This window comes from Cibotium barometz, chromosome 12 (assembly GCF_041138505.1).
Source record: "Cibotium barometz isolate CiBa-2024 chromosome 12, ASM4113850v1, whole genome shotgun sequence".
NCBI classification, from domain to species: Eukaryota; Viridiplantae; Streptophyta; class Polypodiopsida; order Cyatheales; family Cibotiaceae; genus Cibotium; species Cibotium barometz.
In genome coordinates, this window is record NC_141057.1 from 18741813 (window position 1) to 18761394 (window position 19582).

The following is a 19582-nucleotide window of genomic DNA, read 5'->3' on the forward strand; positions in this document are numbered from 1 at the left end:
GAAGTAAAATTATTTTGGACCAAAATTTCTCTTTTTTCGGATGAAAATTTCACTATCACGATAGAAACTTAATCTTTCATGGAATTTTAGATTCTAGAATCCACTTTGTTGAAGTGGATTCTAGAATCCAAAATTTCATCAATTTTTCAAAACGACAACTATTGTCATTTTCATGGTTAAAAATCTTGTTATAAACTAAAAACTGTGTTTTTGCATTATAACTCAAAATCAAACTATTAGATCAAAATAAAGTAAAGCAAAATTGTAGTACTCACTACGGTCTAAAATTTGACCGTTTAGATCGTTGGATTTCTATCTAAATCTAGAGACATCTTTACTTTCAATAAACCTCATCTATGGCCATGGACTCCATATTATACCTACCTATCTTAATATCAAAATATGCTTAAATTCAACCATTGGATCAACTTTGTATACAAAGAAAATTTTTTACAGAATAACAGGGGCACCATAGTCAAAGCAAACACCCAGCAAACACATACACTTCCACTGTGTGCATCACGAAGGCTGGCACAAAGTGCACTGTGAGAGTGTAAACCCGTGGACTACACCACCAAACACGTCAATCATGCCTTCTCCTTCAAATAAACACACACAAGATACCACTCACACAACCATCCCTCATTCATCTTGCCAACGTATAGGTTGAGAGCAACAGCCCAACAAAGCAACACCACTGTTGCTCGCTACTACGAGCTGCACCCCAACATGACGACTGATCCCTCTCTCACCTCCTCTCAGAACATCATCACCTCAGCCCTCGAGCTGCCCTCAGACACCAGCGACAACTGGACAAACAAAATCAACACACAGGAAAAGCTCTGCAGTTGCTATACACTCACTCTCCTTGCTCTACCAGTTGCCAGCGACAAAGCAAAGAAACACCTCTGGCAATGAAGAGCAAGATAGCCTTCATAACAGCTCCAACATATTCACAAAAACGGCCCAACAGTAGTGGACTGCTAAATAGCCCTCAATTCTTCCCAAAATCTAGTCTTCAATGCTTCAGGAGGAGCCACCATCAATGGCTCAAATCCCCCACAAAATACCCTAAAATAACAACCACAAAAGGCTACACAGGAACAACCCCTTATCCCCAATATTCAAATTCCCTCAATCACCAGTTACAGTCTGTAAACATCATCACGTCTGCCACCTCTGCCTCACCCGGTCTGTAGCGATTTTACGCACGGTCTAGATTTCGACAGAGTTTCCTCGCATAATCGACTGCTACTTCGATGACACCTTCTATGTGCTACCAGCTCTACGGCAACCTCAACCATGGCACACACATAAAAACTCTCTCTGGCATCACTTCATCAACCTTCAGCAGCTCCAGCGACAAGGCCTTACAAGAAACACCTAGAAAACTCCCACGAACCAAACCGACCGAGGTCTCTCTTGAAGCTTGGCGAAGCTGCTGTCAGGTATATCGGGCGGTCAGAACGTGGAAGTTGACTTCGCCGGCCACATTGGTCTCGAAAAGCCTGGAGGATGGCCACGATAGCATCCCGACTGGTGGCCTTAATGCATTACCCCCATGATGCCAAGAGGGCCCCTCTCCGATCCCTCGTGCTTCACCTTTATGTGCGGCGCTCACAACTTTCCAAAATGAATGCAAGAGCTGCCACACATTCTTCATTAGCTACACCATAATTTTCCAAAACATGGCTATTGCAGTTGGTGCCATGCACTGTCGACGATCATCATCACATGCTGTGCTAAAAATGGAGCACCATGGACTGCATTGAGAATCATCCCCAGATCGACCAGCCATCATCACATTTGGGGTTCCCATAATATTTTCACGTGGAGGCATTACCAAAAGCTCGTAAAAAAATATAAAACCACCCACTCTGTACACCTGCTAGGGCATTCAGGGCAAAGCTTTTTTGCATGCCATGCATCCCATATGTACACAAGCCCAAAACACCTTTACAAAATTTTGCCTAACATACTTTGCCCAACCCCTAGCCTGCTCAGCAGCAAAAAGCATATGACCACGTTTCCCTCCGTCAATCCTTTGAGCATCATCATACAATGTAACCAAAACATCTCTATTCCATGTGTTCAAAGAAACACTGTCATCTTCCAAAGATGTAGTTTGCCATCCCACATCCCACAACATAACATAAGAACTTTTGGAAGTAAAGCTCGACGTACATAGCATCCTGCCTCATTTCAATTCCATAATCACTGATGTGGTCAATGCTATTATTGAAAAACCAGTGAAGCAACTCCTGTTGAGGGTAATAACTGATGAAAGCTTCATCAAGAAAGACCTGCTGTGCTATAGCACTTTCTTGTCCATTAACATAAGAAACATCATCATCAAAGCCAACCACTACAGGCAAAACAAACTTCCCTTCAACAGGCACCATTGTGCCAAAGCATCCACTTCAGTTCCTGTATGCTCACCTTTATCAAGGCCAATAAGAAATTCATCTATTACAGCATTCATAGTCTCATCCAAAGCATCAACATTATTCATAGACTTCTTGTGTCGCTCCTCCTTCATAGCATCAATTCTGCTTATGGCTTTCTTAACATTAATGCACATCTAATCATCCAACTCCAACTCAGGTTCATCATCCTGCAGACTTTCTATATCCCACTCATCCCACAAAGGTACATCATCCAAAGACTCAAAAGCATACTCTTCCACATCACATGCATACCTTTGCTCATGATTCACTTGTACCTCAACCATAGCATCCAAAGGAAGTACATCAAGATCTTGAGGGAAATCTGCCTCAAAAAACATATACTCTTCAAGGGCATCCTCTGTCATAAAATCACTCCTTGCTATTTCCTCGCATTCTTCCTGTATGGCCTCTTCTTGTTGGGCAACCTCATCACTAAGCACTTCCTCATCAATAACCAGGGTAGCCATCTCTGCATCCTCCTCACTGGATGAAGTGTCTTCCCTCACTAGTAGTGGTGCTACTAGTCGTATCATCAACACTCGAATCAGCTTCATCCTTCCCTTCATCATCAACAGGCTTCTGATTATCCATATTAAACTTCTTTTTGTCCCCTCGCCTATCATACAGAGTAATGACCCCTTTCCTCCAATCTTGAACAGCCTTCACCACTCTTAGCCATGGTCTTCCCAAAATGATGGGGAATGCACCCATTCCCCATGCCGGCAGGAATGCACCCATTCCTGTCGGCATAACATGATAATCCACAAGCACCTTTACATCAAAAGCCTGCCGTTCTAATCCCTTGATCACACCTAAGCATTTGACCTTTTGGTGATTGGCCAACCGAATACAAAAACCAGATGCTTCAGTAATATTAAGACCAAGCCTCTCCACAGCTGCTAGTGTGATTACACAAATTTGTGCACCACCATCTATATATGCTTCTCCCAAATTCTTCCCTTTATGCCATACATCCACCACAGGACATATATCAGGCAACTCCTCAATAGATAAAACAGTCACTATCCCTCTGGCAGGATCCTTCTCGCTCGGGTTCACAAGTCTTTTCCACTGACGTTTCAATTTGGGAGCTAACTCTATCAATTGCCCAAAAGTAATATTAGCTTTCCTTCCAGCCATGTCCTCCTGCAAATTGTAGCTATCCTGCCCAACCCCTAGTGGAAAATCAGTCACTTGAAATTTCCTACGAGACTTCGGCTTTCGCTTGACCTTTACATCCCCTCCTTCCTTCACTTTACCTTTCTTCTTGCTAGGCCCTGCAGCATCCCTGCCTTCCCTTTCCTGTGGCATCCATTTCCCCAAAGGCATTACATCAGCTTCTGTCTCCTTCGTCTTCTCAAGGGTGACCACATTCACCACCTTAGTTTTACCCTTCTCCTCATTTGTCAAGCCATTGGTCCCTTCTTCACCTTTAATTTCAATTCCATAATCATTTGCCCTATTGGGAATCTGAGAGGGTAAGGGATACATATCACCCCCCATTCGCGGCGGCTTATCACAGTCAGGACTTATATGCCCCAATTCACCACAATTCTAACATGTAGGAATAAACCGTCTACCCTTGCCAAAACCACGGCCACTTCCATAGCCTGCTGTCTGACCTTCAACCCCTTCCTCATTATAACCTCTGCCTTGGCCACGTCCACCACCACCTGTGTTCTCTATCATTTTCAAACTCAAATTCTTCATACAATCCACTATTTGCCTCATGTCCTATTGAAGCCCTTCATCAGAAGCTATAACAGCTGTGGGTGCTACCTTTATCCCCTGTGGTGTGGCATTATTCACTTGAGCTTTTGTCGGTTGCACTCTTTCCAGCACGATTCTCATCATTACCTCTTCTACTCTTCTAATTTCAGGCCTCACTACCACAGGAACCATCCCCAGCTGGTTCATCCGTTGCAACTTCCAATCCTTTGATTTGGCAATCTCCACAGCATCCTCATAAGATTTGGGCTTCTTTAGTTCAACCTTCTAGGGAATGCCTCCCTTCAATCCTGCAACAAAACGATCCTTCTTCATCATATCCGGAGGTACTTGATCCTCCCCCAAAGCCCTGCACAAGGTCTCCCACAGCAAGGAGAATTTCTTTACATAATCATCAATTGGCTCCAATTCGCCCTGTGTCAACCCCTGCACTTCATGCCAAACTCTGTTTGGATCCTCAACCTTCTTGAACCTGTTCAAAAGTGCAGTCTTTAATCCATCCTCGGTCATTGGAATGTGTGGCTCAGCATCTCTTAACGACTCTTCAAAAGTTTTGAACCATACCCTCGCATCTCCCTTCAAACATATACTCAGCAACCGCAATACCTGTGCCGGCTTGTTGATGTGGTTGCTTATGCACGCAACCTCCATTCTTTCAAGAAAATCTACTACATCTTCATTAGAACCACCAAAAAACTCTGGATACGACATCATTTTGATCCCCAAGCTTCACCTCAAATCCCAAGAAAAACAAGAAAAACACCTTCCCTGAAACCTTCAACTCCTAGGGTGTAGGCAAAGAAAAATACCTAAGCTCTCCTCAGTGGGGGTAGCAAAAAGATGTGGAGTGGAAAAAAGAACAGGGGAACAGGCCTCTATATAGCTTCCCACTCCCCCAACCTTGAAATCACTAGCACAGGGGAACAGGCCTCTATATAGCTTTCCACTCCCCCAACCTTGAAATCACTAGCACAGAACAGGGGCACCATAGTCAAAGCAAACACCCAGCAAACACATACACTTCCACTGTGTGCATGACGAGGTAATCGAAGGCTGGCACAAAGTGCACTGTGAGAGTGTAAACCCATGGAATACACCACCAAATACATCAATCATGCCTTCTCCTTCAAATCAACACACACAAGATACCACTCACACAACCATCCCTCATTCATCTTGCCAACGTATAGGTTGAGAGCAACAGCCCAAGAAAACAACACCTTTGCTACTCACTACTACGAGCTGCACCCAAACATGACGACTGGTCCCTCTCTCACCTCTTCTCAAAACATCATCACCTCAACCCTCGAGCTACCGTGAGACGCCAGCGACAACTGGACAAGCAAAATCAACACACAGGAAAAGCTCTGCAGTTGTGGTAGCTATACACTCACTCTCCTTGCTCTACCAGCTGCTGCTGTGCCGACAAAGCAAAGAAACACCTCTGGCAATGAAGAGCAAGATAGCCTTCATAACCGCTCCAACATATTCACGAAAATGGCCCATGTTCAGTAGTGGATTGCTTAACAGCCCTCACTTCTTCCCAAAATCTAGTCTTCAATGCTTCAGGAGGAGCCACCAACAATGGCTCAAATCCCCCACAAAATACCCTAAAATAACAACCACAAAAGGCTAACCCGGAACTATCCCTTATCCCCAATATTCAAATTCCTTCAATCACCAGTTAGAGTCTGTAAACATCATCACGTCTGCCATCTCTGCCTCACCCAGTTTGCAGCGATATCACGCACGGTCTAGATTTTGGCAGAGTTTCCTTGCATAATCCGCTGCAGCGACGACTGCTACATGGATGACACCTTCTCTGTGCTACCAGCTCTGTGGCAACCTCAACCATGGCACACACATAAAAACTCTCTCTGGCATCCCTTCGTCAACCTTCAGCAGCTCGAGCGACAAGGCCTTACAAGAAACACCTAGAAAACTCCCATGAACCAAACCGGCTGAGGTCTCTCTTGAAGCTTGGCAAAGCTGCTGTCAGGTATATCGGGCGGTCAGAACCTGGAAGTTGACTTCACCGGCCATGTTGGTGTCTTGAAAAGCCTGGGGGATGGCCACGACAGCATCCCGATTGGTGGCCTTAATGCATTACGCCCACGATGCCAAGAGGGCCCCTCTACGATCCCTCGTGCTTCACCTTTATGTGCAGCACCCCCACGACTTTCCAAAACGAATGTAAGAGCTGCCACACATTCTTCATTAGCTACACCATAATTTTCCAAAACATGGCTATTGCAGTTGGTGCCATGCACTGCTGATCATCATCACATGCTTGCTAAAAATGGAGCGCCATGGATTGCATCCAGAATCAGCCCCAGATCAACCAGCCATAATCACATTTGGGGTTCCCATAATATTTTCACGTGGAGGCTTTACCAAAAGCTCATAAAAAAGCATAAAACCACCCACTCTGTACACCTACCAGGGCATTCAGGGCAAAGCTTTTTTGCATGCCATGCATCCCATATGTACACAAGCCCAAAACATCTTTACAAAATTTCACCTAACAACGTGTAGCAGGGTTATAACACCTATATCCATTTTGCTCAAGGGAATATCCAATAAAGACACATTTTTCAGCTTTTGGATCCAGCTTAGTTCTCAGCTCATCTGGCACATGCACATATGCAATGCATCCAAAGACTTTAAGATGAGACAAATCAGGTTTTCTGCCATAGTAAACCTCTCCTCTGGAGTTACATCATGTATGGCTGCAGTTATAGTTCTGTTCATGATGTAAACTACAGTTGCAGTTTTGTTCATGTATGGCTACAGTTGCAGTTCTGTTTCAGGATGTAAACTGCTGCAAAAACAGCCTCAGCCCAATAGCTATGCGACATATTCTTCTCTTCCATCAATGCTCGCGCAATCTCAGCAATGTGCCTGTTTTTTTGCTCAGCAACTTCATTTTGCTGCGGAGTGTATCTGCATGTAAACTGTTTCTTCGAATACCATTCTTCTTCAAAAATTCAGAGAACTTATTGGAGAAGTACTCTCCCCCTCCATCTGACCTTAGGCACTTTACATATTTTCTTGGAGAAGTACTCTCCCCCTCCATCTGACCTTAGGCACTTTACATATTTTCTTGTTTGCTTTCAACTCTAAAATTTTGAAAAATGAGTGAACACCTCACCCTTCTCCTTCATGAAGTATACCCACACTTTTCTTATGTGGTCATCAATAAATATCACATAGTACTTGTAGCCTCCCATAGACATGGTCTTCCTAGGACCGCATACATCTGAATGCACAACATCTAGTGCATTTTTGCTCACATTTCTGTTACGTGGAAATACATGCTTTGTTTGCTTTCCATTTTGGCATGCTTCACATATTTTCTTAATACCTTCAACTTCAAACTTTGGCAGCCCTATCACAATTCCTATAGTCTGCATAGACTTCATTCTCTGCATATTCACATGCCCAATTCTTTTATACCAAATGTCTGTATCTGCAACAATTCTTAAACCATTTGTAAACATCGCAACACTCACTTCAGGCATGTTTACATTCAATGTAAACATTATGCCCACTCTGTTACCTTTTGCGACCAACCTGCACTTGTCTTTAAAGTCTTTAACATAACAACCATCAGGATTAAACCGAACTTGCAAACCCTCCTTAATCATTTGGCCAACTAAAACCAGATTCTTTGTTATGTTCGGAACATTAAGTACATCTGGAGGTACTTCACTTTAACATCGTGCATAGACAATGGCACATCTCCAACATGGGCAATTGGATGAGCAGTGTCATCCCCTGTTTCTATAAAACCTAGTTTTTCAAGGTTTTTCATCTCCTTGAATCACTCCCCATGACTTGTCATGTGGTTCGAAGCACTTGAATCAACGTACCATACATCATCTTTATGTGCTGCTTCAACATTTTCAGACATGGCACAACATGCTGCATAACAAACAACCTTTCATTATTCTCATTGTTTTTGCTCGAGGATGCATAGTTGTTTTGCTGCAATTTTCCATTTTGCATGTCAGCTTGCTTCTTATAACAATCTGCCTACACATGTCTAGGCTTACCACAATAAAAGCATACACATGTATCATTATACTATCTTTGCTATTTTCCACGAGCTCTTTAACTCCCCCTGTCTCTGAATTGGCCTCTTCCACTTGCGTGTTGTTGTTGTTGTTGTGAATTCTGGGACTGTTGTTGTTGCTACTACTGTGGCCATAATTCTGATTACCTATTCGGCCATCTCCTTGACTGTGTCCACGGCCTCCTCTACCTCGTCCTCTTCCTGAACTTATGTAGAAGGCGTGCTGCTCTGAATTGTTTTTATTTTGTGAAGACTGTTGGTCTTCACCAAAGCTCTTCTCTTCTATAATCCAGATAGACACCAAATCTATGAAATTGGAAATGTTTTCCCGAGTCTGAATAGATGTCTTGAGAATGCCTTGTATTGTGGCACGAGACCATGTAGACAGACTTCCACCTTGTCATCATCATCTACTGAAATGCCAATAGATGCAAGGGATTCCACAATACCCTTGATCTTCAATGCATAGTCATTCACATACATACTCTTGTTCTCCATAGTATAAAGTTCATTCTTCAACTATATCTTTCGTGCCTTGGTATTCGTTTCATAGAGTTTTACCAAGGTGTCCCACACCTCCTTGGGGGACTTGGCATCCTGTATGTGCCCAATCATGGTGTCATGTATACTGATAGAGAGCGAATACATAACTTTTCTGGCTCCTTGGTTCCAATCCTCAAACTCTTTATCATCTATAGCAATCGGATTAATCTCCGGGATCTCGGGTGCCTCTTCATGCTCACCTTCTATATAGTCCCAGCAGTAACCCTTTCCCATCAAGAAATTTGTCAACCTGAACCTCCAAGCATGGAAGTTGTTCTTATCAAGCTTCTCAACAATTTGGTTTATGCCATCATTTGACATCTTGCCAGACACACACATTTACCAGAAACAACACTCTTGTTTGTCCTGCACAAACTACTGTACTTTTTACAGCGGTACTGTACTACACTCAAATGTCACAACCAGTGACCTCAATGTGCATACATACACCCAATGGCAACTGTTGAACTCCTTGCAGCACACACAATGTCTGCACAACCAATCTGTCTTCCTGCAGTTCTTAAAACAGAGTTCTGGAGAGAATCGATGACTTACCCGCGCAGTGCTCGAAATCGCTTGCTTTTTGAAAAACGGAGGTCGTAACACGTGCTCAAAACGCGTTTTCGGCCAGAAAAATGATATTCGATAAGACTCCTATAGTTACCCTATAGCTTTAATCCCGCGAAGAAAGCTCCTCAATCAGAGATCATTTGCCGATGTCTCCCGTAGAGCTCCCGACACAAGGGTGTAGTCGCCAACACAAATAGGGAAGAGTAGTTAACGTTGTTACCCTCGTACCACTTCCTGTGCTTCTCTTGCTTGCAGCTCAGCTCTTAACATGAGCCAAGCTCTGATACCATGAAAAGATGCAGGGGAGAAGAGAGCTTGAGCTCTTGCAAGCACAGACACAACACTCAACACTCAAGGTGAGAGGCTAAAAGAGAACAGACAAGGTGAGAGGCTGAAAATCTTCTTCTTCTCCAATCAACACTCAACACACCATATACACTATATGAAAAGTAATCAACCAAATACATACTAGGGTTCTCTATAGTGTGAACCCAACTAAATAAGCTGGCGCTATAACTATGTGAGTCTCTAGAATGGCTGTCACACAGCCTGTCATCAATATTTGAAGAGGTAAAAATAGTAGTTGACTATTTGCCAGATGCTGAGGAACTCCCCCTACATCATGTGATGGTTGAGCATACACCACTAGCACCTATTGAACAACAAGAAGAACAAGAAGAAGACATACTAGTTGAGGAAGTAGGTGAGGCTCACACGGGATTAGGATCGGATGAATGTGTACTCATTGAGCAAATACATCTTGAACGAGAAATAGACACTAGAGATAATCCAGAAGAAGAAGAGATTCTAGAGATAATCCAGAAGAAGAAGAGATTCAAGCTGAGTATGATCATGATGTATCAATAGCTCTCATGTTAGAGCTAGAAGAGGATGACGACATGGATGAATTACCTTCTACTACTACAAGACAACCCGTTCCACCAATTGACAACAATAATGGAGTATTTCTAGAAATAGATTTATTTGGAGCCATGGATCTCGCTGAGGACAACCAAGTTGATGGTGAGCTTTAATTTCATTATAAAATAGAGCACTTTATTAATTGCACCTTAGTGATGAGGAGGAGAAGCTAGCATTTTTTCTCCTTCAAAGAGCGTGATGGAAGTTATACCCTCCTCTCTCCCCCGGCTTCCCCCCCTATCTCTCTCTCTTAATGATTCTCTTTCTCTCTGATCATCTCTCTCTCTCTCTCTCTCTCTCTCATAAACACATGCTTGCAAAGAGGTAGAAAGAGAAGGCTAAAACACACCCCAGGATGGGAACTAGCAAATATTATATATAAATTCAATTAAAAAAAATCGATTGTTATTTCGATGCAAATTTTCACTACATTTTCCACATGTATTTTGACGCATTTTTTGACGTCTTTTTTTACGCCTATTTCGATGCACATATCGATGATGCAACGAGGCATAGAAACTAAGCGTCAAAAAACAATGATTCTCTTGTAGTGAGAAGAAGGAAAAAAGAAGAAAAGAAAAACTTAAAAGAGAAAAAAGAGAAAGGAGATACTCAAAAGATAGCTTTCATAGAAAGCTTGTTTACATAGGAGATAAATGAAAACAGTGACATACCTTGCTTGAGCTTGAGGAGGATAGGGTAAGAGAGGTAGAAGTGATAGACAAGGCAAAACCCTACAAAAAAAAAAACTCAGAGTACAAATTTGTTGTATTCAAAAGATAAAACTACGCGGCAACAAAAAAAGTGGGATATTTTTACAGTATAGTAGCGTTTTTTCGCTACTATAGACGTTGTTGAGCAGTGTTATTTTGTTGCTGGGCAATGAAAAATCACTACAAGGCAGTGATATTTTGTTGCTAAAAGCACTACTTAGCAGCAAAAAAGTGCTATACGGAGTAGTGATAGATTACTGCTAAGCATCTTGAAAACCCTCGATATTTTCCTTTCGAAAGCGCTGCTACACTCCCGATGTGTTGTAGTGCTAGAGGTGATTACATGAACATGACATGAGACATAATATGATCATAGATATAGAACATAATCATAGACATCATCATATCTAGAAAAGATGTTCTTTTGGAGCATCATCAAGAGTTGCCTCCACCATTTCATTGGAATGTTGATTTTCCATTGACCAACAATTCTTCTCAAGCTGACCTACCTTGCCATATGCATCACATAGAACCTTGATCTTGTCTTGATGATGACATTGGGCCATTACATGTCTCATCCTTCCATGATGGTACATTTGACATTAGATTTATTAAAGAATGCACTTTCCTTGCTACTTGTTGAGTCATGAATTGTCTTGCTCGTATTGTCGGCATTTAAAAATATTATATATTTTTGGTGAAAATATTTTATCGATGATGATGACTTTTTTGATGTTGATGTCATTATAGCGGAAGCCCATGATGATCCGTGTGATGCCCAAATTAAAATGTGCATGATTTCTAATTCATGCATGTGAACACCTCTTATGGATGATTATTTTACATCGCATCTTAGGAATTTAATTTTTTTTATTTTGAGAAACATTATTTGCTCTGCAACAACTGACGGTTGCCATGTCCTCACTTCTTCTTCCTCGTGCCACCCTTTCCATTGCTTGCTTGCAAGTCCACCATAGCTACTTCATACTGTTGTTTCATAACTTCTAGTTTTGTTTTCCAGTCTCTTCAGCTGCTATAAAGCTAGCATGTGCTATCTCTTTAGCACATAGCCTATCTCGTTTAGAGAGATTAACAGCACCCTCAAGTTTAGTTGTCAAGTCCTCCACTTGTCTTTTTGAAAAAGATAAATCTTGTAGCACATTCTACTTTGTCTTCTCAAACAAGGCTAGCTGCTCCTATATCTTGGAAAGGTCTTCTTGCACATGGTTCTATTCAGCTCCTCTAGTGACTGCTGTATTTCTTTGGGTACTCAACGAGCAAAGGGACCTTGGATAAAGTATTACCTTGGGACTATTTTCTACGGAAAATCTTACCCTCGTCTTTGCATGTGCAGGAGACAACTTGCTAGCCATGACTGGATCTTACTTGATAATGTGTCCTTGAGAACTTGCCTTTATAGCTTCATCCAAAGCACGCCACCGTGGGGAGAAAACTATCAGAAGCACCACAACCCAACAAAAATACCACTACAGGGCACCAACACCCCAATTGACGTGCAATTGAGTACTCCAGTACCCTCTCAACCTCGCTAATCAATCCAGTTGCTTACTCAAATTATCCTTTTAGGTCTCCTCTCACTTCTTATACCTCTTATCCACCACCCAAGAGCCCCTCCTGACCTTAGCTAACCAATATAGCTTTCAACTACCACAGAACTAGCTAAAAACTAACTCCAAAGTCCTCCTAGCAAAGATCCAATATCCATTTTCCCAGAACGTCCTCCATAGTTAGCTAGCCTAACAACCTTGTCTCAAAAGCTCTCTAAATCAGTCAGTTGTCCTTTGTTGACACTTCTCTGATAATAAACTCCCCTGGCTACCTCAAACAAGTGAGATACTCACTATTACTTGCTTCTAAATTCTGATGGCCTTCCTCAGTCAAAAATGGGTCCTCCAGGATCCTCTACGATCCTCCAACGTTAGTGGACCTTATAGCTACAATCCCTAGTCCTTCGTGGTTTTCTTGTCCACCCTCTTCTGACCCTTCTTCAAACCTCCACGCAGAGTTCTACCTCAGAGAAATCTACCATAGATTCTTCTACCTCATAAGCCTTCAGCAAATCAAAAACTTCCCAAAATGTGCACCTACGCCAACACACCCTCAGGTATCTCTTAGCTTGAAGGTATATCACATAATCAATGCTTTGCTGACTACAATTCACCTCGACTGCCTCCAAAATGATTGTACCCAACCAACCAACCAATCTAACAAACTAATGTAGGTATCCTCTCCTCTTGTCAGCTAACACCTCTAGAACCTCAACACCCCTTAACCAAATTAAAACCCAACATGAAAACCCCTCCGCTCACAACAAGAATCTTTGCTGCGCGACAAAAACCATGTTAGTACTAGGTCTTCTTATTACTAGTAGTTATCCTCTAACAAATCTCTAGCCATGAGTTGAGCCTTAGAACACTTCCCCTCAACTCAAACAAGTCAAATAAAGGTCCCTACACCCCTTGCTAACTATGTTGATGTATAGCTGACTATGGTTGACCCCAACACGGGTTTACCGACCTAGCATAGACTCACACCTAGAGTCAGCAGATCTTCATTTAAAACCTTATCTTTAATACAACTCCATCAAAACAAGACTGATTTGAACCAAAATCTAACAAAGAACTCAAGACCACACAACTTGATTCCTGTATATTTTTAAGAAAACTGTGTAACCCACCACAGGGCCCAAGATATTCTCAACTCTAACAAGATCAACAATAACTATAAAATTTGTAGGCAACAGCTTGGAGGCTTCAACAATCCAACACAACTGGGAAGTGTTTTGAGAAATCCTTAATCTTATCCAAGTTCCAATAGTATTGCAATAATTTGAGAGTTTTTGGGACACCACTCTCCACACAAAACTCTCTATCACCCTTGCAATCTCTTCTCTGGATAGATGTAAGTCTCATCTAGATACTCCTGTGTCGCCTTCTTCACAAAACAAACCCATAGATAGCCAACAAGCTTAACAACAAATAAAGCTCTCCCAAAAAACATACAAGCTTTCTCTCTCTTTTGTCTCTACGTAACTATGCTCGATCTTCATGCAAACCCTCAACTACTCTATCCAATCTTGTTGGCTATTCACCATGCAAAAGTCCAAATAACAGTTACAACTAGTTATAAATGCACAGATATCCATGCAAAAGTCCAAATAACAGTTACAACTAGTTATAAATGCACAGATATCCATGAAAGAATCCTATTTTTCCTAAGGTCCCTAACCATACCCAATTTGTTATTTTTCTTTCTTGGTGTCAAGATGAGCATCTCCATTGACATATCCTTTGGGGCCACAAAAAACCCTCTCATCGTTTGCTAAGCCCCCCATGGTTAGAGCATTTATGCTCAACCACATGCTATGGACTCATTGAAATAATCCTCAGTCAACATGTATTCAGGTTTCAACAAGCATCTTCATATTCTTCTATAGTAGCAAAGCAACTTCATCAACATGTAAGCTTTTATCCATTGTCTCTGAATCTTTTTAAGCTGTCATGATTATGCACCAATATGGCTTCAGCCTGTAGCCATTAACTCTTTTTGAATGGATCTGATGATCTAAATCTGCAAGCTGATAAGTACCATTCTCATAAATGTGCACAACCTTAAAGGGACCTTTCCACTTAATTTGGAATTTAGTCAGGAATGTGTTATCCAACTTATTATTGTACCTAAGGACCGAATCTCCCTCTTTGATGCCTTTATCCTTGACTGTCTCATTGAAAATCTCAGCTCTCCAATTACTCAATTGGATGTAGTAGTCCAAAGCTTCTTCTCTAGCCAGGTAGAACTCGTGAAGATCTAGCAACCTCTCTTCATACTCATCTATGCCCTTTTCTTGATGTTTAATAAGAAATTGCAAACTGGGAATTTTAACTTCAATGGGCATCATGGCTTCCTTCCAGGTGGTGGGGTGAAAACTTTGTAGCTATCCTCACAAAACTGTCCTGCAAGTCCACAAAGTTGAAGGTACATTTAAGTCCACAAAGTTGAAGGTACATTTAAGTCTCAGTGTTTATGATGCTCTTCCAAACACTTGGTTAACATGGTATATATACAACTGTTCGTTGAATCTTTCAACCATCCCATTACACTGTGGATAGTAACGGGTTGAAAACCTGTGTGTGATATGCAACTTCCACATAATCTCTTGTACAATTTGTCCTCTAAACCCAGACCCTTGATCTATCAATAGTTCTAATGGCATACCAAACCTTGCACATATATTCCCAAAAACAAATCTAGCCACTTCTTTAGTACTAATACTCCTGACACATCTAGCCTTAGCCCATTTGGTTAAATAGTCCACTCCAGTTAAGATGTTACAGTGGGTCTTACCCCTAGCAGTTGTGGGTAGAGGACCAATTACATCTAACCCCCAGTGTTCGAAATCTCCTTATGAAACAATGGTTTTCCTTAACTCATGATGTAGCACCCTTCTACCTTGTTTCTGACATGGCTCAAAGCTTTTGCACCAATGATAAACATCTTTCCTCAAACTAGGCCACACATAACCTTCAGTTAGAATTTTCCTCAGAGTTAGCTTCAGGACAAAGTGCCCCCCATAGACTCCTTCATGGCATGAAGCCATTATGGCAAAGATCTCTTCTCTGGTTGGATTCCTTCTTAGAATCAAATCCTTTCCCTTCATGTAAAGTTGATCATTTACAACACTGTACTGTAGAGACTTCCTTATGAAACCATATCTGTGTTTTGTGGATAAGATTGAAGGCACAAGACATGTATGCCAAAAATCCTCAATTTCTTGTAAATTCTCCCTTTCAACTTAGCTCGGATGGGTCACAGTCATGGCATATACATCCAAATCCTAGCCTACCCCCCCTTTTGCTAATGTATCTGCAGCGTGGTTTAATTGTCTTCTCACATGTTGAATCTCTTAAAATCTCTACAACATCCTTATTTGAAAGAACCATTCTTTCAACTTGGGATTCTTGGCCTTCTAGATAGTTTGTAGTTGCCTAATGACTAGTAAGATGTCTCTCTTGATAACAAGACTGCTAATTCCTCTCTGTTGAAGTCCATACTCTAAAGTGGCATACTCAACTTCATTGCTGGTCTGCACTTGCAGCTTAATCCCTTCTTGACATACTACTGCACCTTTTGGGTTCAGCAAAACTACACCTCCATTGGATCTCCCTGACCTCTTCTTAAAATTAGCTTCATCAAAAAACAAAGGAAAAGCATGGGACAAATCTACCTTAGGGTTCTTCCACCTGGGTACTTTCTTCTTCATTACTGTCTCTTCTCTCAATACCAAAGGATTCTGTTTGTATGTTAAGATATATGCCAATGTAGCTCTTGTGCTATCCCTCACTATAGAAGTGAATTGAAACTCTTGCAGCTCAACCAACCATTTAGACAATTTCTTGGATAGAGGATCAAACTGAATTAGATGAGGCAGTAAAGAGTAATTGGTCAGTATAGTAAAAGGCTTTGGAAGTAAATAAGATATGAATTTCCTTAAAGCAAGCACTGCAACCACCATTACTAGCTCTACTTCAGAGTATGTCCTTTCTCCTAATGTCTTGGTTCTCCTAACAAAATATACTGGTCTCATATAGGAATGCTCTCTTCATTGTTGTAAAAGTACTGCACCTCTATGACATCTCCCACACTAGAATTTACAAAAAACGCTTTACTCTAGTCAAGGGGCTTGACCACTGGCAGAGTGCCCATCATTTCCGTAACCTACAGAAAAGATTCCTCTTCCTTGACTTTCCACACAAAGGGATCCCTTTGGGATGCTTGTTGCAAGGGATATAAAGCCTGAGACAAAGGATAAATGAATCTGGCAAGGTATCTTACCTTATGTGTGAATGTCAACAATTATTTCACATTTTGAGGTGCTTCTAGTAAAGCAAAGCTTCTAGCTTTTCAAGATCTGCCTTAATTCCATTCTCAGAAACCACATTTCCAAGTAAAGTTACTTTGTCTTGAGGCAAATGACACTTGCTAGGGTTTAAGTAACCACCCAGATCATCTAGCCTCTTTAGAGCCATCCTCATCTTCTCACAATGGACCCACTTCCATTGTAGATACATAAATCATCAATAAACACTTTGATGAAGGACCCCAAATAGGTCTCAAACACCAGATTCATAAGTCTTTGGAAAGTAGTTGGAGTATTTGTAAGCCCAAAGGGCATAATCCTTTATGCAAAACACTAGATTCATAAGTCTTTGGAAAGTATCTGAAGTATTTGTAAGCCCAAAGGGCGTAATCCTTTATGCAAAACACCCCCATGGTGTAATGAAGGTAGTTTTCTTCCGATCCGTTGGGCAACTAAAACTTGAAAGTAGCCAAAATATCCATCATAGACACTAGATCTCTCATGCCTAGCTACACTATCCATAATTTCATCTTGAAAGTAGCCAGAATATCCATCATGGACACTAGATCTCTCATGCCTAGCTACACTATCCATAATTTCATCTTGAAAAGGTAGTGGGGATAATGGTCTCTCTTGGTTACAGCATTCAGAGTCTTAAAGTATACAAAGACCCTTCACTTTCCATTCTTCTTGGGAGTGATCACTACTGGAGAAGCCCACTAAGAATTGTTAACTGGGAAGATGAACCATGCTTTCAATAGTTTGTTCACCTCTTCTCTCAATACCTACTGTTGCACAACTCCCAATCTTCTCAATCTTTCCACAATTGGTTTAGCTTCAGGCTTCAATTGTATCTCATGTTACACAACTTACATCCCCCTTGCTTGAGTATGAGAGGAAATAAAGAGATCTAGAAATTGCTAGAACATAGTCCTTCTTATCATCCATAGTTAGCTTTTGATAACATCTTATTTGGATATCAATGCTCTATCCTCATAATGTATTGTCCACACATGGATAGCTCACATTTGTATAGCCTCCAATCATGAGTATTAGCCCCATGGTTGAGCAATAAGATTCATGACATCCCTATATTCACATAAAAAGTGGCCTAAAAGGTTAGACACTTTAGAGTTCAAATAGATTTAGCACACTAGAAAATAGGACAACAATTTTACTATACAATCTAGGAGAAACTACAAGAGGGGAGTCTGAAGATGATCAAAAGACTACATGATGCTACATTAGACCAATATCTCATAATTTTTAACAAAGAGAGTACATAATTTTTAACAAAGAGAGTACATAATTTAAACTTAAACACCCTATCCCAAAAATGTGGCAGGGAATAAATGGGCCTATGATGAGCTTGAATGGCTATAGGAGGTGGGTTGTTATGACTATGAACACCATTGGATGAGTATACTCTTGGAAACAAATAGTTTTGACACCGCCCATGATGTGTCTTGGTTCACACACCACCTTCAGATAAAGTGGTGGGTCAACATGTATGTGTGCTAAACATGCTTTCTAGAGCCCCTAGCACCGGCCTGTGGAGGCTCTAGCATGTTAAGGTAGGGTGCCACTCTACCTAGTTACCCTTCTACTATTTCACAAAGACATGATAGTGTAAGTTAAATATACCCTTTCATCTTCCATACTTCCTTTGAATGTGGGATTCCTTGGGAAGTATCCATGATGCAAGATTTGTGCCTCCATACCCCCCTCTAATTAAGCATAGAGGGAAGTGGCCTGGGACCATGAATTGTAGCTTTGATACTACCTTGGAATCTAAGAGTTTCCACATTGCCCCCATGATGTATCATGGTTCACACACTTAGTTTGGATACAACATCCAAAATTTGTGCCCTCATATCCATCTAGCTTTGTACCCACACCATGTGCAATTCCTTACTTGATTTTCTTCTAGTCCTTACTATCAGCCTCCTTCAACTTCATAATCTTCTTGCCATCCACTTGTTTTATTTACTTGTTGCTACTATTGCATCTCGACATCATTCTTCTCGAGCTAGTTGGCTAACTTTATCTCTCAAGTCATTAGCCTGTTGTGCATAGACTATCGCTTACTCATGGAGAATAGGCATACTAATATTTGCAAAAATGTACGAGCCACAAATAGAGCTTATATCTTTGAGTACCGTTTTTCCTTTATGGAAATGCAAGAAGGAGTAGGATACATAATGCATGGAGGAGTGATGTTTGGTTTGGTAGTGGCCAAGTAGGTTGCATTACCAAACCCGCCAATTTCTTTTGCTCTTGCTCCACCGCCGGATATGCCGTTGTCCATTTGATTTAGCTTGTTCAAAGTTTTACACTCTATGAGGTACATTTAAAAGATTTTTGAAACTCCTATGCATGTCCCTTGTAAATATTCCCTAGGGTGGAGCTCTCATAAGCATCTATTGCCACCATTAAGAGCTAATAGGCATTCTCCCCAACCTGCCAAGGCATGATTCTCATAAGTGAAGTTGAGCTGGATCACTCCGCGTTGAGGATTTGATTCAGTTCATAACAAAGAGACATTGTTGGAGTGTGTGTTGAGCTGGATCACTCCGCGTTGAGGATTTGATTCAGTTCATAACAAAGAGACATTGTTGGAGTGTGTGTTTAGCATTAAGGTTTGCAAATGTATATTTAGCCCATATCTTCTCAAGACTACACTACAGTAAACTACATTATATCAACT